Here is a 20,226-nt window from a genome sequence, read left to right on the forward strand (position 1 = left end):
TAAATTGTATCTTGTTATTTCTCATTTTGGCATCTAGAAACAAACATATTCTGAACTCTCCTTCACATATCGGCCCTGGATATTCTTAAAGATAGCTAAATCTCCTTTTCTTGATTCATGCTGTTAAATGCTATTTGTAGCATGCAACAGAATATTGTGCAAAGAACTCCAACTCTTAAGAGTCACAAGGCCCGAGTTCAAATTCTAGCACTTATTCTTAATATCTTTGTGTCTTTATGTGCAATTCATTTCACATAGATTTCTTAGAATCCTTTCAAATCTAATATCATTTGAGCCTGGGAGCTTTCAGTCCAATAAAAAACAAAACAAAACAACCAACAGACATTTTTTTTAGGTAGACTGCTATGTAGCTGTGTCTCTAAAATCTAAGCATAATATTTTTGTTACTGTGCTTATTAAATTCCCTCTTATTTGATAAAGTTTGAGTTCTGATCTTTAAAAATCATTTTGAATTCTGGCTCCATTAATCTAATGATTAGCCATTCTTTCTAGTTTTGTGCATCTTTTAATTTAATAAGCATTTTGTCTCGGTCCCATCCATCATTAATGAAACCAACACAGGGTCAAATGGAAATGTCTTACGTTTTCCATTGGAGACCCTGTTGCCAATGAAAGATCTGGAGCTAAAAAAGAAATAAAAGAAAGTTCTTTAAAATCTGGATATTCATCCAGTTTTTGCTTTTCCTGATTCAATAGTGTATTGTTGAAATGTTGGCAGGCCTTCAACAGCAGCCCTGCCTAAAAAAGTAATCAATTGTAAAATGTCCGGGCTAGTTCTCTGGAGGGTCTCAGAATGGGCTTGGTCTTAGGTGCAGAAGTGACGAAGGCAGGAGAGCCACCACAAGGATGGTCAGGAATGGAGTTCCGAATCTTTGCTGTATCTGTGTCTCTCAGCCCTTAAATACCTCAGTATGGTTACATCACTACAGCGCACTGAGCATGGGCCAACTGTTAGAAGAGCCATTACATCACCATATCAAACTAGGTATGTGCTTAATTAGAGAATCATTATCTCATCAATCACACTGCGTAGGTGCTTAACTATAAGCACCCTGCTGTCAGGATCTTAAGTATACCTTTTCAGAGTTTCGGCCCTCTACACTGAATCGTAGAGTCCTAGAGTAGGATGTCCAACCCTTTCCTGGAGTCCCCTTAAGACTTCAGGAGACTTGCAGTCCCCTTAGTTTTCATTCAACTTCTCCCTGAAGACATTTCAGTGACCAGCATGTAAATAATGAATAGAGAGTGTACTGGTCTTGCAATTAGGAAGAGTATGGCTTAGTTTCTCCCCGTTTCTGGCTAGCTGGTGACCCTTACACATCACTTTAAGACCTCCTTAAGTCTTATTTTCATATTTAGAGGAGAATGGAGAATACCTGTCTCATGAAGTTATTTTGAGACTAAATGAGCTAATATATGTTAAGTATTTTATAAATCTTAAAATGCTATGGAAATTACTTCTCTCATCAGTCTGTGTGTCACGTGAAGCTGAATTCTGCCTCTCTGTAATTTCTGCCCTTCAGGCTCAGAGTACAGTATGTCACTTTGATTTTTCCTATTTCAAGTTTTCCTGGTTATATAGCTGAACTAAATTGGAAATATTTGCAATGCTTTCCTTTAATTTTTCTTCTGAAAGAAATCTTTCCCAATCCTCCCAAATCTTAATTCCTTCCCTCAGAGACACTGCAGATTTATCTTGTATTTGTCCTTTTTGTACAATTATTTATTTGCATGTTGTTTTCCCCATTGGATAATGAGCTTCTTGAGAGCAGAGATTGTTTCGTACCTTTATTTGTATCTTCTGTGCTTTGTATAGTTCCTGGTGCATGGTAGGTGTTTAATAAATGCTGGTTGACTTGACTTCCCCTTCAGTTATAGATTCCTGTAATTTCTGTTAAAGTCATGATTTATCATGACCCCCCCCCCCCAAAGCAACCAAACCATTTGATGCAGAAGTAGAATATTCCCATGAGCAGCATATCACATTAGTTTTTGCTAAAACTTTTCCTGAGTTAATACATAATTATGTAAAAAAATTATCTCTTGCTGTGTTGTGCAGACTAATATTCTGTTTTATAAAATCCTAAAGAAATCATCCAAACTGTATGGTCTCCTTTGAAGTTTCTAACATGAAACTAACATGAAATTATGCTCATGGTTTACAACTTCATTGATATTTTCAGAGAATCAAAAACAAAATTCAGAGTTCTATGTCTTGTCTTGCTCATGATCTCACTAAGAAACCATTCCAAGAAATATAGAGGATAAATAATTAAAAGCACTTAGTGGTTTCCGTGTGCCAGCATGTTCACTTGAATCATTTTTTAATAAAATGTCAAATAGCATTTGTTATTAATCATGGCAATAACAGTGATATTTCTATCTTTGCATACACTGATCTCACTAGATCCTCATAACCACATTGTGAGATTGGTTCTCTGGGCACTTATGATTCAGAGACACCATCTTGCCTATAATCATCTAACATCATGACACATAAGGGTCAATCCAAGTCTCCAGTGCTTAGGACACGAGTCACTGCCTTTCAAAGGCAGAAGCATTTTCCCAGGGTCACTTATTGAATAGATCTAGGAGCTGTGACTCAAACTTAGGGCCTTCGAATATGTTCCAAACCTGTTGCCTAAGGCACTTTTAATTAAGGGTAGTCATGTTGCTAAGCTTGTAGTCTTGGCAGTGGCTGGGTGATGGCTCTGGGAAAGTCAGGGGGAGCCCCAGAGATATGCTGGTTGTATGACTGGGCAGTCACCTCCTGTCATCTATAAAATGAGATAATATAACACCTCCCACTCGATATTATTGTGAGAATCAAATGAGATAATGTTTATAAGGTGCTTAGTACATTGCCTTCGCACACAGCTTAATGAAAGTTTGTTTCCTTCCCTCTTTCTTTATTGATTCAGTATATGAAGATAATATATACACACACACACACACACACAGACACACACAAACATATGTGTATAATTATACATAAAATATATAATTATACATAAAATATATACTAAAATGTGTCATGAATAGAAGATAATTGACTCAACTTAAAGGCTAAGAGGAAGCAATTAAGGAATTAGATGTTCTAGTCACATTATATAAGTCTTTAGCATCATCAAACTTGTTAGTGCTTTACAAGGACAGTGGTTTGAATTATTTTTTACCAAAAAATTCAGGCTGTAGAATATTTGTTAAATATGATTGTTTTTGTCTGGTGTTTTTTGTTTTGTTTTTGTTTGTTTTTTGGTATTTACTAGAAATTAGTAGATTGAAGGAATTTTGTAATACAGTATTTTGTAGCAGTGACATAAACTCTGAAGTTTGCTCATCCAAGTTCTTCATTCACTCATTTATCAAAATGAAAAATGGAAAGGTTGAAAACATAAGATGCAGAAAATACATTATTACTTTTTGAACCAGAAATTATTCTCTAAACTGCAATGACAGTTTTATTAATTGTTTTTTCACATGGCAAGATGGTCACCCTCAAATCTTCTCCAGAGCAACTCATTCTTAACATTTCAAGATTATCCCACCTCTATTTGATCCTTCCTCCAATCCAAATTTCATGCATCTTTTGGAATAAATTTTGTCCTACATAGATCTGACCATATTATTCCTCTGCTCAGAAATCTTCAGTGAAACCCTAAGTAAAGTTCAAAACTACCTTATCTCTACTAGTGAGTAGTCTCCTACCCATCCCTTTATTTAATCAGTTTCCTTTGATTGAAATATCCCTTTTTCCCTTGATTTCCATGTTTGGTACAAATATCACACTTCTCACTTAAAACTTTAATTCTAACATTATTCATCATGTTATTATTATAGTTATCTGTCTTATTCTCCTACTAGCCTGTGAGTTCTACCAAAACAAGGACCATTAGACTCATTTTTCTACATAATGAAACGGAACACTGAATATATTTTGAATAAATAAATTTAGAAAATCAAGATACAACAAAAATAACCCTGTTCTGGAGCCCAGGATCCCACTTAACTTGGCTAATGGCTGAAAATTTAGGAAAATGTGGCATTTATTTGAGTAATTTGGATCTTGCAGTTTTTTTTTTTTTTCCTTGTATCTATTTTCTCTTGCTTTGTAGAAGAAGAAAAGGGGCCTAGTTCTGGGTGGGTGGCTACCAAGTATCACATTGTATTAATTTATAGAAAAGCTATTTTTAGATGGAGAAGAAAAATCCTAATCAGGTTCATTATAGCATTAATAGTGTTTTAGATCTGGCCATTAGAGCTCATTTAACCTTTACAGATGATGAGACTGAGGAACTGTGAAGGAAAGAAATTGTCTTCTGAATTGGGACTAAAGTTCAGATTTTCCTGATTCCTCCATACTTTATTAGACATTAGTGCAGTCACCCTATAAACATTTGTATACAAGGCATGGGAGCAAGAAAAGAGTTCTCAGAATTTGTGTTATTTGTGGCACTTATTATTTGATCCAAACTAGTTTTAGAACATGAAGTTCAGTTTCTTTTTCTAGTAATTTTTCTTTTTTTTTCTATTGTCTCCTTCCTTGGACTCCTGCCTTTTCCTTGATATTTCAAGAATGCTTGATTTTGAGAAGATGTGTACTTTTTCTATGGAGACAAATTACAACCCTTCCCTACTTTCTCGAGAATTTTGGTACCCAATTATAATTAATTGCCTAAAAGCATTGTATAATGTTTGGAGTCCAGAAAGTGTTGGAATCTTAACTTTTGTTACTTGCTAGCAGTATGATCATGGGCAATCCACTTTACCTAAGCATTAGTCTCCTTATATAAAATGGGGATAATAATAACAAAAATAAATTAGCATCTTAGAAGTAATAATAAAGTATATATATAAACAACATAATTTAAAGTCATGCATATAATGATAATTTATCATTATGACAAAATATGTTGTATATAATGATAATTATTAATTACTAGAATAATTATTAATATTAAGAATGATAATGTTGTAGGTGATATGGGGAGTAAAGTGCTTGGACCTGGAGTCAGGAAAGCTAGAGTTCAAGTCCAGTCTCATATATCTACTAGCTTTGTGACTCTGGACACGGTATTTTTTTGCTTTATCTATAAAATGGGCATGAATAGTAGTGTCTAATTCCCAGAGTTGTGCTGTAAGAATAAAATGTTATGATATTTACAAAAAAGTCATTTTGAAAATCTTAAAAGTACTATATAAATGACACCATTCCTCATAGTGTTATTGTAGCACTTATATGACACAGTATTTGTAAAAATGCTTTACCAGATTTAAAATGCTATGATATATAAATATGAACTGAGAGACTGTGTGGTAACCCACTCTGCAAATCCTGAGGTCTAAATCTGACCCTTAAATTTTATTATATTTAAAGAATGTAATAAATATTTTTAGATATTTAACTATATAAAAACAGCAGTGGGTCAGATCTTGGTGCTCTATAATAGTTTCCCCACTCCTGCGTTAATGAATAGAAGACTAGCCTTAAAATCAGGAAGTCGTGAAATCAATTTCCACTTTTGGTATAAAATTACTGTGGGCAAACTATTTAACCTCTCACTTTCCCCAAACAGCTATCCTAGATTATTTATCATTATGGAATTATGCATCCACATCATCAAGGCAATTCTCAAAGCAAGAATTCCCTGCACCATTGAAATCATTGGTCTGGACCAAATAGATAAATTTCAGCTATTGTTGTTGATCCCTCATTCTTCTCATCTTATTTGGCTGAAGTTCAGATAGAAGTGTTCCTCTCCATCTTAATAATTTTTTATGTTTAATTTTGTGAAGACTCTTTTTGTTGAGGTGAACTTAAAATTTTTTTGGTGGGAATGGAAAGGGTAATTGAATAAAAATGTAAAAGTAATAATATTAAAAGATGTAAGTTCCTTTTTTTTTTTGTAGACTTACTGAAGCAATATTGGTACAGACAGGATAATGGGAATGATTTGTACTTCATTCCATTCCCATGTGGTTTTGATTTCTTTTACCATATTTTTCAGATGTGAAAATTATATTTCTCATAGAAATTAAGTGTTCGATAATAATGACATCTGTTAGAATTATTCAATTTTTATGGATCTATATGATGATATCCAGACAGTTAGAGGCAGTGGTTTCACTGGTGATAATGTTTTAGTTCCAGTAATGTTTATTTGTTGAATTCTCTGGAATATTTTGAAGTCTGTTTCTAGTATAGGGCTTTATATGTATATGCCCAGTGCTTACTTAGCCTAGTTCTTGATAACATAGTAAGTGCTTAAGTATCTGTTGCTTGATTCTATTGTTTAATTCTGGCCACCAAACTTTTATCTTTCTGAGTGCTAAGTTTTTGGATATTGTAATTTCTCTTTAATAATTTTACTTAAGTATTTACAAATATCTTCAGGGCAATTTTTTGTTGAAGGTCTGATAATACTGACTTGATTTTGAATCACTGTTATAAATCCCTCTATCTCTATAAACACATCCACACAGCTCTTTTATTACTGTTATTGTTGTTATTTTTCTTTCTATAGTTGAAAAAAAAATCACTAGCCTTTAATCTTTTAAGTTAGAAACCTTTTCCAGTCTTATTCAATCAGATCCTCAGATGACATAACAGTCTGTCATAAGAACTTTCCTCTCTTTTATGTTTGATCAAAATCTTGCAGTTTTCCCTCTGCTATGTCAGAAAAAAGACTATGGTAAGGTCTTTTTTTCCTGTTATGCTAATTTCTTCTTTGCTTTGACTTTTATACATTTCACACACCTTACTACTAAATCTTTCAACTATAGAAAGACAAAACAATAATTCAAGACAAACATCTATCTTTTTTCCATCATATTTGACACTGTAACTTGACTCTTACATAATGATCCTATTTTGATCTTCTTCAACAACTAATTTATACAGGTCTTTGTCTATCCTTTAAAAAAAAAAAAAAAAGATGGCCCAGTGGTTAGAGTACTGGCTCTTGAGTTGGGATGACTCAAATTCGAATACAGCCTTAGACATGAAATACTTATTAGTTGAGTGACTCAGAGCAAGTCATTTAACCCCAACTACTTCACAGAAATAGCCACACACAAAAAAAGTTTTTTAAAAATAAAAACACCCTGATTAAATTCAGATTGTCATTAACCACATGAAAAAAGCACTGATAGAGAAAATTAAATTGAGGCCACTCTAAAGTTCCGCCTTGTACCTTAAAGATAACAATAAAGGAAAAGAACAATTTTTGGGGAGACAGCGGGGAAACAGGCACATTAATGCAATGTCAATGTTGCTGTGAATTGGTCTAGACATTCTGGGAAGCATTTTGGAACATACCTCCAGTACTGGTCATATCTTTGACCCATTACTAATCTTGTTATCTTCTGATCCTTCACTAATTCTCATCTTTCCCAGTTTTCTAAAAGCACATAATGTATGTTTCTAGAAAAAAACAACCAGTGTTGTCATTTTGGCCAACTGGTCAGGAAAGGCTACTTTGTTTCCCTTTTTGGTAAAATAGGGAATCATTATTTTTGGCCTTTCCACATTATCTTCCCCCAAAAAATGCTATAAAGATTACATATATTATCATTTTTCAATTACTTTGATTTTTCTCCAAAAAGAGATCTTAAAAATGCAAGGTAATAAGTGTCTATTGATTTTTTTTTTTTTTTTTTTTTTTTAAAGCTGGAAGTGTAGACATCTAGGAATTTTCTCTTACCAGTATAGATGAAACCTTATTTTCAACTTTGAGAAGAGATCAAGTGACTAATCAAGGGCCATATAGCCTGTCTATAGGACTTTTGAGTCTTGTTCTTCCTGGCTTAGAGACTCACTTTCTGTCCACCATGCCTGTTGTAATTACAAAATACAAAATAGTCCACTCTGTTGTTCTGCGCTTCTTGAGCTGTTTCACATCAATACTCTTGTTTTCCTTAAACCTTTATAGCATCTACAGCTTTAACTGTTATTTCATCTCATGCTGTAAAAGAATTCAAGCAATGTCATATTGATTTGATCAGACCAATGACTCATCCAACCAAGAAGACTGTGCAGGGAGAATTTGATAGATGTCTACCATGATGTTATTCTCAAGATTAGATTACTAGATTTTCAAGATTACTAGAAAATACTTAAATTTTCCTAGTAGAGTTGGTTTTGAGTTTTTTATCCATAAATTTATCTAATTTATTTTTGCTCTAGTTGTAGAATAAAACGATTCTGCTTGAATCTAAGACTGTCCATATAACTGTCCATATAATGTAAAAGTAAAACACTTTTTACTCTAGTTAATTGTATTTTACCATATACTATTAGAATAATTTATAATTTTGCTCATTTTTTAGTTGCTGTCACAAGTGAAACTGGATTTGGCAGCTTCATGAATGCGAGAGAACTCGTGAATTTTTAAGTTCAGTGTAGACATGACCCAGTTATACTAGTATAGGAAAGTTGGTGCTGATGACATTTATATTTCCATTTTGAAGAAGAGTGTAGAATTTACTTTGTAACGTCCTACACTGCTTAGAACTTCAGTATCCTTAGGATTGTCTTTCTTCATTTATGCTGAGAAATTGAGGACAAGTTGTTTTGTGTGGAAGGGTCCCATTTATATAGTTCTCTTGCTTCTAGATCTGACAGGTTCCCAATTGTTAGCCTCCAGCTATGACTGAAAAAAACTATTTCTCATTAGCTATTCCCTGGTGAATATAGCTTTGCTGAATTTCTCTGGGGAAGAATTGGTAATTTTATCACTTTACATTAATTTAAAGATGTTTGGGGGGTGTTGAAAGAACACCCTTTGAATCTTCTGCATCGTAAAAGAATGAAAGAATGATACATTAATATGAACCTGACCTTGTGTCAAAAATTTCAGATATAATAGATAGACTGGAGAAAAGAATCACAGAATGTTGGAGATAGAAGGGACCTTAGAGACTTTATCTCTAATCTCCTTCTGTTACATGAGGAAACTGAAAGCCAGAGAAGAAAAATGATTTATTCAAAGTCCTTTGACTTTAAATATAAAGAGTCTGAACTTGAACCAAGGTTTTTCTTTTTTTTTAGCCATACTTCTCTAGTAAATATTTATTTTTAATACATATTGCTTTATGAATCATATTGGGAGAGAAAAATCAGAGCAAAAGGGGAAAGCCATGGGAGGGATTAAAAAAAAAAGCACAGAAAAAAGAAGTGAGCATAGCATGTGTTGATTTATATTCAGTCTTCTTAATTCTTTTTCTGGATGCAATTGGCGTTCTCTGTGCAAAGTTTATTGGGGTTGCTTTGAATCACTGCACTACTGAGAAGAACCAAGTCTTTCAGAGTTGATCATTGCATATTCTTGCTGTAATTGTGTACAGTGTATTCCTGGTTCTGCTTGTTTTGCTCAGCATCAGTTCATGTAAATCTTTTCAGGTCTTTCTACAATCAGCTTGTTAATCATTTTTTATAGAGCAGTAATATTACATTATCTTCATATACCACAACTTATTCAGTCATTCCTCAGTTGATTGGAATCTATTCATTTTCTATTTCTTTGCTACCACAAAAAGAGCTGCTACAAACATTTTTGCACATGTGGGCCCTTTCCCTCCTTTATGATTTCCTTGTGATAATAGGCCCAGTAATGGCACTGCTGGATCAAAGAGTATGCACAGTTTGATAATCCTTTGAGCATAGTTGAACCAAGTTTCCATTATACTTCTTTGTCTAGGAGAATAAGAAATATTTTAAAAATGGAAGAAAATCATTGAGTTGGAAAATAGTCATCCATTTGAATGAAATTAGAAAGCTAACAGAAATGTTACTTTTCATTAAAATTTTTTTTTAATTTTTTTAAACAATGCAAAGATAGCTTTCAACATTCACCTTGTAAAATCTTGTCTTGCAAATTTTTCTCCCTCCCCTAGACAGCAAGCAATACACTGTAGGTTAAACATGTTCAATTCTTCTAAACACATTTCCACGTTTGTCATGAAGTGTTACTCTTCCTAACCAAAATCAATTGTAACAATAGGTACAGAAAATGAAGAGTTTGGCTATATGAACTCTCAATTTTGCTAGACATTAGTACCTTTAGATAGATTAAAAAAATAAGTGGGACTTTCTCTACTGGAATGAGTCCATTGATCCTTTTTAACCTTATCACCATGTTACTTAAGTATAATTTATTGCCCATTCCTTTAGAGATAAAAGGAAAAGGGAAGAGAAAATCTATTCCCTTATTTCCAATTTTGAACTTCATACATTCTATAATGAAGTCAGTTGTTGTTAAATGTAAGAAAGTATTCCTTGTCCTAACTTAGTAAATTGCTAAGTGGATTTCTTCAAATAAACTTTAAGGACTCGGGTGGATATAGGATGATAACAGATATTGAATGTAAAACCTCAAAGTTGCAGAGAGAACTAGAGAGTGCAGCTTTTCCAAAGATGCCTAATTCTTAATTGAGCAGATGCTAAGACAAGTGACATTTTCATTTGCTTAAATCTGAAAGAATTTACTTTTGCATTTGCAGATTATGAATTATGTAGACATTAACTACTAATAATTGTATATTTTAAAAAGTGTCTTAAAGTTCTGATTTCTGTCCCAACTTCATGGAATGGGAATACCATGATGTAGTGAAATTGTCATAGAAGCATTACATAGATAGATATGAGTGATTTGGTTTTCAGGATCAAACTATTCAGATTGTCACTTAGAAGCAAATTTTTTAATTCCTCTACAAACCAATAGTAATAAGCTTCCAAGACATACCAGAGAAGCAAGATAGGTAGTAACCATAATAAGGGTCAGTACAAAACCACAGCATTCCAGAATTACATTGGAAGTCAGAGGCCATGTAGACCAAATCATACCTGAAAGTACCTAATTTATCAAACCCAACAAATGGTCATTCTTTTTCTTCAAGTCCTACAATGAGGAAAAAAAAAACAAAACACCAGCTACTTGTCAAAGAGCAACCTATTAATTACTTTTGGAAGACTCTTAATTAAGAAGTTCTTTGCAAAAGAACTTTTGTTTCTGCCCTCTGGTTCAAAAAGAACAAAGCTAATCTCTGTCCCACAGGACAATCTTTGTTCACACTTAAAAACAACCACCAGAAGAGTCTGCTTTTCTCTTAACATCTTAAATAATAAAAGTTTCCAGTTTTCTAACACCTTACTTCCCAAAACTTACTTTTCAAACCAGCAGCACTGGCCTCCTGGCCATGAACAAGACACTTATCTCTTGGCTTCACACACTTTCTCTGGATGTCCCCCCTACCAGGACTATTCTTCCTTTCTCCTCTTTTTTGCCTACTGGCTTCCTGTAAGGTTTGGCTCCTTTAAGGATACAAAAGGGAATGTATATTATTTATTAGTTCACTTAGAACTTCACTACCACACTAATCTAATGGTCCATAGTTTAGGATTCTTATAATATAGGATCTTTTTATTATTTCATTAATGAAGCTTTTATGAGTATGAGTGAATATAGACTTTTCTTATGCCTATAAAAATTAATATTTCACTTGGGAAAACATTCATCAGTCTGTGGCCAAGGGCCTAGGGAGCTAGGAAAAGGAAGTGTTGTGGAAAGGGAAGTCAGAACAGTAAGATCTTCATTGAGATGGCAAAAGTCTATGCTTCTGATTTCAGTTAGATGTCTGACTATATAGATAAATATCATGAAAAAATTTTGTATATTTTTTTTCTTTTGACTGAGGCAATTGGTGTAAGTGACTTGCCCAGGGTCACACAGTTAGGAAGTGTTAAGTGTCTGAGGCCAAATTTGAACTCAAGTCCTCCTGCTTTCAGGGCTGGTGCTCTATCTACTGCACCACCTAGCTGCCCCCAATTTTTGTACAATTAAAAAAATATATTACAGTCTAGCATATATGAAGCCCTTTTTGACATTTTTACCCAATACCATTTCTCTCCTCTCTGAATTCCATTCTGCAATGATTTATGTCTCATAAACTGTTTGTCTATTACTTATCATATGCTTGTACTCTCTGCCTCATCACAAAAACTGTCTTGTAGAACTTGACTATTTACACCTTAAAAATATGAGCCATATCTTTTCTTCTGCAGACAGACAAGGTCTGCACAGAATTGATCTAATAGTAGATATTTAATTCCTATTGACATGAGGTGGAGATTATGATTTTTTAAAAAGCTTTTTATTTTTGAAATATACATATAGATCGTTTTCAACATTCACCCTTGCAGAACCTTGTTGAGACTGATTTTAAGGATTAAGTTTCCTGTTGGAAAAATCCTTGAATTTTGTAACTATCATACTTGGTGTTATGGACATTTTTGGAAAGATGAAATGCTTAAAACAGAAGAAACTTCAGTTTTAAGTTTAGACTTTGAAAGAACTCAAAGAAATAATTAAATTCAGTTCAATAAACATTTATTAAATTGTATACCAAGCACTGTGCTAAGCGCTGAAGATATGAAGAAGAAATAGAAAAACAGTCCCTGCCCTCAAAGTACTTACATTTTAATGAGAGAAGATAATACATAAATGGAAGCTGGAAAAAAAAGTGGGAATGGGACCAAAGGATTGTTGCAGGCAGAAAAGTGGAAAGTTGAAATCATCATATGGAAGCATGAGAAATGAACTGCTGGAGGGAAGAGGCACTATTTGCTTCTAGTAGCTCTGGTGAAAGTATTAGCCTTTCTCCAGCACTCTCACCATCTTTGGTGAATTGGAATTCTTGGCTAATATTTCAGAGCTGACAGTACCTGGAGGAGGGAATGGGGAGACCCAGTTAGACCTTTCCTTGTTGTATAGCACTGTAGTTCTGTTATTCCTGTTCAGCCTTCTTGTATTTCCATATTCCCCTTTTATACGTGTGGAGAAATCTGCTTTGCCAGGCTGGGCTATAAATTGCCTGGGGATTTAGTCATTGGCAATAAGGGTATGCATTGAGAACACAAGGTTGGTGATGGCTGGATACCTGCCTTCCTTCTCTTGTGTTCGGGGCCAGAGAGTCCTGGAAAACAAGGACACATCTTTTTCCAGAACAGGTCTCGAGGTTATTTATCAAGAATCTCAGGCAGGCTCATTGATTTGCCAGAGATCCCATCCCCAGCAGCACCCCAATTTTCTGCTTTCTTTCCATCAGGTTGACCCTATCTCTATTTTGTCATAATACAAGGAATGTTGTGATCACCTTGTAGTGTTATCTTCACTTTGAAGCTGTTCTAATTTGACATTTGTTGCAAGAGCACAGCCATAGTCATGTTAAGAGTTTTTCAGACACATTGAACGGTATATTTCTCTCATTCTGCCTATTACCTTCTGCTGGGGACGTATATGCCATAGCAGCAGGGACTGAGACTGTGTGCCAACAAAAAGGGATGGTTCTTACTTCCTCCAAAGGCCCACAGAGCAAATGTTTTGATTCCTTCTCGACAGGTGGATAGCTCAGCGTGGTACTGAAATGAGCATCTGTGTGCTATAAAGGAGATGGACATCCACATGATTCTCTAAGCCCGGAAAGCTTGAGTACCCAATGAGAGGAGACTTGACAATGGTGTTTTGGCTGGGATTATTTTTTTAAAGTTTTCTTTTTAGTCACAGCAAAGTCCATGTTAAATATAGCTTCACATTTGATATAAACATAAGAATAAGCAATAACTACTTAGCTAATTTATACAAAAGGAAAAGAGGAAAAATTCCAGAACCCTGGGTCCTTATATTAGTTAATTTCTGTTGATAATTTCCCATTTGAGAGTAAGCCAATTACTTTAAAATCTCTCTTTTAGTTTCCATATCTATGAAATGGGAATAATATTTACTTCACCATTTCAGTAAGAGCTTCTTTAGTTCCTATTATATGTAAGACACTGTCTTAGACACAAAGGATACAAAGACCAACAAAGAAGCAAAGTTCCCTGTCATCAAGGGGCTTTTATTCTACTTGAGAAAATTGTGAGAACCTATGTGATAAAGTAGAAACGAGTCTGCATTTGGAATCAGAGAACCTGGAGTCTGATTGCAATTTTGCCATCTTTCTTTGTGACTTTAGGCAGGTTGGTTGATTTCTTTGGGTCTCAGTTTCCTCATCTGTAAAGGGTAAAGAAAGGGTATTGAACTGAAAGGCCTGTGATATTCTTCCTAACTCTAAATATAATCCCAACATACTAAATGAGATAATGAAAAAGTATTTTGAAGATTGAAAGACTATACATATTATAAAGGATTATTATCATTAATAAGTAAAAAATTTCTGATAAAATTCCAAAAGTACTTTTATTTTTTAATCAATTATAAATTTTTATAATAATATGTACTGTTGCATTAGAAAATATCCAAAATCTTCTATAAGCCAAGAGAGAAATTTTCCTTTTGTTTTTAAACTGAAGTCCATATATATCTAAAACTTATTAAAAAAAAAAAAAAAGTCAGTGTTTGGCATATAAATGTAAAGGAAGAAGAAAAGATCATTTTAATCCTAAATTTTATTTTCTTTTTTTTTTAATTAATTTTTTCAGGTTATACATGTACATTCATTGTCATTTTAGAAGAGAAAAATCAGAAGGGAAAAACAAGTGAAAATAGTATGATTTGATCTGTATTCAGTCTCAACAGTTCTCTCTTATTAGGGATGGCATTTTCTATCCAAAGTTCATTGCAAGTGTCTTGGATCACTGAATTTCTGAAAAGAGCTATATTTGTCTTTGTAGGTTATCACAATCCTGCATTTTTTAAACTTCCAAACATTATGTTTTGTAAATATCCATAACAAGGAGAATCTGTTTTCTTCTGAGTTCTCTTCCCATACATCTTTAATGGAACTCTGAAGGAATTCATGGTATGCATGATTTGGGAGACTTTTGTTTCTGTTTTTATCTCAGTGTATCAGAAACAAGGTTTTTGTATGCCATGGATACCCAGTGATTCAACAAGGGTTTTCACAAAGACCAAAATTTGTATCCCATACACACACACACACACACACACACACACACACAGAGCAAACCCATCTGCTTTGTCATCTGCATTGGTTTTGAATGCATTAAATGAATTCATTTGAGGAAGAGAAGTTCATTCTACAATTATATTAAATTATCTCATAATAATAGCTAACATCTTATAATAGTTTTAAGGTTTATAAAACTTTTTATACATATATTAAGTCATTTAGTTTCCTAGTCTCCAAAATCAAGAGTGTGGATTAGTTGGCCTTTGAGGTTGTGATACTCCCTAAAGGATTTTACATCATTTCTCCTTTATAAATTAGCTTGATGTGTAGAGTAAGAGTTGAGCTTCAGATAAAATATTCACTGAATGTCATTGGTTTCTTCCCGCTGGGAATATTTATAGGCTTTTTTGACATTCACAAGATCTGTCTATAGTGTAAAGTTTAGAAATTAGAACAAGGAATGAGCTCTCCTTTTTTTGTCACACTTAGTTAAATTGACCAACTGCATATAAATAGGCTGAGCATTCATTTTTCTTTTTTCTGGATGCCTAAGGATATTTCCCCTTGATAATAGGATTATTGATTTAGAACTGGAAGGGATTCTAAGGTTCAACTTTCTCATTTTACAAATGAGGACATAGCTTGCTCAAAGTCACCATTGCCTAAGGTTTTTTTTACATGCATTTAATTTTCATGGCTTCTCTTCCTGGTGAATTCTCTGAGGTTGACTTAAGAGATATGTGGTCACTAAATATTTTTCTATATTCAACACATTAATTAGTTCTCATCTTTTTAAAAAATAATTTTAAACCTAATTTTAAACACCTCTGAAACCCATTAATAGACCTATCAGGAATTGAGTCCAAAGGGTCATTTGAACCTAAAACTTAGTTCTGTTTCTTTCTTTTTAAAAGTTTATTTTATTTTTAATTTACAGAATTTTAATTTAATTTATGGTTTTTATTTCTCTTAGTCATTAAATATGCAGTAATAGAGGTGCTACCATTTTATTATATAATATTATTATATTGTATGTGATATTATTATATAATAATGTTAGTATGGGGGCATCTGTCTTGAACTGGATGAGGTTTCAGAAGCCCTCCACACCCAAGTCTGTTGGAACTGAGGGCTAGAGGGATTCAGTGAATTGACTGAGGTCACAGAAGAAGCAAGAATCAGAGACAAGATTTTGTTTTACTGTAAATATTGATGTTTGCAATAGTAATCATTGTAGAAAAATGAAAAAAGTAAACACAATTTAATAACCAACTTACAATATTAAAAATCAAGACAATTGTCTATAAACTCAAACCCAAGTATGGAAGAAAGGCACATGGCAACAGGTTGGTAGCAGTAGAGATATATTGGATCTCTAGTAGGTTTGGAACTAGAATGCTTGGAGGTTGAGTACTGCCTGAGCTTTCTTATTTGTGTGATTGTGGGCAAGTCATGTGGCTCATATAGATTTCATTTTTCCTTATTTTTCAAAGGGAACTGATATTTTAAAAATCGGCTTTAGACCAGACTTGTTATGAGCAAAGCAATTTGTAAGTTATAAAGTCCTCTCTTAACTATTATTATTATCTCTGATTTATGTTATTTTCTCATGATCTTGATACCCAGTGTTTTTTAGGCTATCAAATTTTACTAACTGGTTTCCATGGTTCTACAAAATTACAAAGTAACAAAAAAGAATGAATTTCAAAACAAAACTTCTGTTTGCCTAAACAGTATTTTAGTTTTCTAAATACAAGCAAAGATAGTTTTAAAAACATTTGTTTTTGTAAGATTTTGGGTACCATTTTTTCCTCTTATCCCTTCACTACTTTTCCTTTCCACAAGACAGCAAACAACCTGATAAGGGTTATACATGTACAATCCTTTTAAACATATTTCCATATATGTCATGTTGTAGAAGAAAAATCAGACCAAAAGGGGGAAAAAGCATGAGAAAGAAAAAGCAAAAAAAACAAAAGGTGGAAATACTGTGCTTTAATCCACATTCAGTCTTCATAGTTTTCTTTCTGCATGTGGATGACATTTTCCATCCCAAATCTGTTGGAATTTTCTTCTCTCAGTGCTTTGCTTAAAAGAGCTAAGTCTGTTATAGCTGATCATCATGTACTCTTATTGTTACTATATACAATGTTCTCCTGGTTTTACTTACTTCATTCAATATCAGTTCATGTAAGTCCTTTCAGGGCTTTTCTGAAATCGGCCTGCTCATTGTTTCTTATAGAACAATAATATTCCATAACATTCATATTCCTTAACTTACTTAGCCATTCTCGTACTCATGAGCATCCACTCAGTTTCCAGTTTCTTGCCACTGCACAAAGGGCTGCTACAAACATTTTTGCAATGTGGGTCCTTTTCCCTCTTTTAGGATCTCTTTGGGATACTAACCCAGTAAAGACACTGCTGGATCAAAAGCAAAGCAAAAGAAAACTCTTGAATTTCTTTAATGGAAATGGAGTCAATTGAAACTTTCTGTACTCCTTCTACTGGAGGAAATAAGTAAAAGGGAAAATTAAAGTTGTAAAGGAAACTGTTATATTGTTCCCCATTCTAGAACACTTATTGATATATTCATTTATGGGAAAGATGTGATTGATTATTTTTAATAAGGACTTGAGAATTTTAAGTTTGCTGTTTCAAGACAGCTCGATGACTAGAGCACCAGCTTTGGAGTCATTCAAATCCAACTCTAGATATTTACCAACCTATATGAACCTGGGCAAATTATTTTGCCTCAATTACCTCCAAAAAAAAAAAAAATTAAGGAAGGAAAGAGAAAGAAAGGAAGGAAGGGAAAGAGATGTGAAGGAAGAAAGGGAGGGAGGAAGAAAAGGAAGGGAGAAAAAAGAAACAAAGAAATGTGCTGTTTTGTTTAGAAATGTATTTGTAATGCTGTTGCTTATAATATCATTTATATATATACATATAAATATATATACCTATATATTTACATATATACATATATATAATAAATATGTATGTGTATATATATCTTATAATCTAGTGGAGAGAAAGGGCTGATCTTGTAGGCTAGTAAGACCTGAATTCAAGTTTCTGTCTCCAACATGCATTAAAGGACCTGGATTCAATAATGACCCTGATGCATAATATTACCTTATTAATCCTTTAACCTCAGTTTTTCCTCATCTACAACATGAATTGGTTGGCATCCATGGACTCCAAGGTAGTCTGTCACTCTAGGAACCCTTGCCAGAATAGCTGTGATACCAATAACATTTTACTTAGCCTCTGTTTTCCCTAGAAAACTCCCTTAGGGAAGGGACCCACATGTGCAACAATGTTTGTGGCAGCCCTCTTTGTAGTGACCAGAAACTGGAACCTGAGTGGGTGCCCATCAGTTGGAGAATGGCTGAATAAGTTATGGTATATAAATGTTTTAGAATATTATTGTTCTGTTAAAAACGACCAACAGCATGATTTCAGAGAGGCCTAAAGAGACTTACATGAACTGATGCTGAGTGAAATGAGCAGGACCAGGAGGTCATTGTACTTGGCAACAACAAGATTATGTGATGATCAATTCTGATGGACGTGGCTCTCTTCAACAATGAGAGGAGTAAGGCCAGTTTCAGTGATCTTGTAATGAAGAGAGTCATCTAAACCTGGGGAGAGGACTGTGGGAACTGAATGTGGATCAGAGCATTTGCATTTTCATTCTCTGTTGTTGTTCACTTGCATTTTGTTTTCTTTCTCATTTTCTTTCCTTTTTGATCTGATAAATATGTTTATACTTTAAAAAAAAAAAAAAAAAACTCCCTAAGAAGTAGAGCTGCCTCTCCTGAGCACTTAGTCAGCAAGCATTCCTGAGTGCCAGGCACTGGAGAGACAAAGAAAAGCAAAAACTGAACCAACTAAATCAATCCCTGCTCTCAAGGAACTCACTGTCTGATAGAGGAAAACACCCCTTGCAAACAGACTCCATATAGGACAAATTGAAGTTTGTGTCAGGAAGAGTAAAGAAGACTAGGAAGAGATTCTGGAAGAATGTAAGATTTTTAGCTGAGATTTGAAAGAAGCCAGGCAGCTGTCTTAATATTCCAGTACTTAGGACAGTCCCTGACACATAGTAGGTATTTAATAGATTTCATTCAAGTGGCAGAGAAGGTGCCAACTTGTATCAGTAGAAGGAATTTCCTTTGAACCCTTCCAATCTAATACTTTCCCATATTTTCTTAGTCCTAGCCTTGTTTTCTTTTCTTTGTATTGATTTTGATTTCTTATTTTCATATTCAAGGACTTCTGTCTCAGTTCCCCATTTGGGAATCTTTTAACTTCCAAGTAAGAGTTTATCATTCAGTTTTAAAACACCTGCAAATATGAACACTATCACTTTTATCATAATAAAAATTACAATGTTTATAGGGACACATTTGCATTGTTATAGTTCAAGTTTTTCAGCATTTCCATGATAAATCCTTAGATGGTCTGTCTATTTCTTGGCACTTAATATTTTCCCCCAAGCCAAAACTTAGTTAATATATAAAACCTTGGCTCGGGAGTCATTTGTTTTTGATTTATGTTTTGGGATAGGGAATGGAGTACCTATTTTCAATCAGAATAGTTGTTTCAATTTTAAGTTGTACTACTGTTTTGTTTAGAGGTTGGCTTTAAAAATAGCAATAAATTCAAGTTGATTTTTTGATACTTATATAACTGAAAAACAGTTTTGTTTTTAGGGGGAAATAACATTTGGCAAATATATTCTGGTCATTTTGAGGTATTTCTTGTGAAATAATGGCAAGGATGTTGTGGTTTCAAAAAAAAGGGGAAATTTCATCACCTTGAATTTCTCTTTAATCATTCAATTCACAAGTCGAGACACTATCTCTACCAAACCAGAGGTCCTAATAAAATAGTAATTATTGTGGTGGTTATTATTATTAACAGAACTATCAAATGATAATGGAATTAGATGATAGCTATAATAATGAATTGAAAATAAACTTGATCTGAAAATATTGTTTTTGGTTAACTATTAATAAAGAACAATAAAAATTATTTTAGAAAACTTTTCCACCAGACTTCTGCTTTTTTGTTTGTTGAAGTATTTCTAGATAGTAAAACACTTCACTCCTATTGCTAGAACAGTGAGAGACCCACACAATTGTCTGTTGTTTTTTCATAATTTTTTCTTTATTACAAGGAAGGATTCAGTGGGGCAGAAAAGTTTGCAGAGAACAACTAGAGTGCAGAAACACAAGATATCCATAAAACTTTTTTTTATCCATACAATTTAAAAAAATATAAGATGAGGTT

At 33.6% G+C, this 20,226-nt stretch overlaps 1 protein-coding gene across 4 annotated transcripts in view; it reads left to right on the forward strand.

Moving 5' to 3' along the window:
- PSD3 (pleckstrin and Sec7 domain containing 3) overlaps positions 1 to 20,226 on the forward strand; it is a 580,732-nt gene that overhangs the window by 494,001 nt on the left and 66,505 nt on the right. The window lies entirely within an intron of this gene.

This window comes from Sarcophilus harrisii, chromosome 2, assembly GCF_902635505.1.
Source record: "Sarcophilus harrisii chromosome 2, mSarHar1.11, whole genome shotgun sequence".
Classification (NCBI taxonomy): Eukaryota; Metazoa; Chordata; class Mammalia; order Dasyuromorphia; family Dasyuridae; genus Sarcophilus; species Sarcophilus harrisii.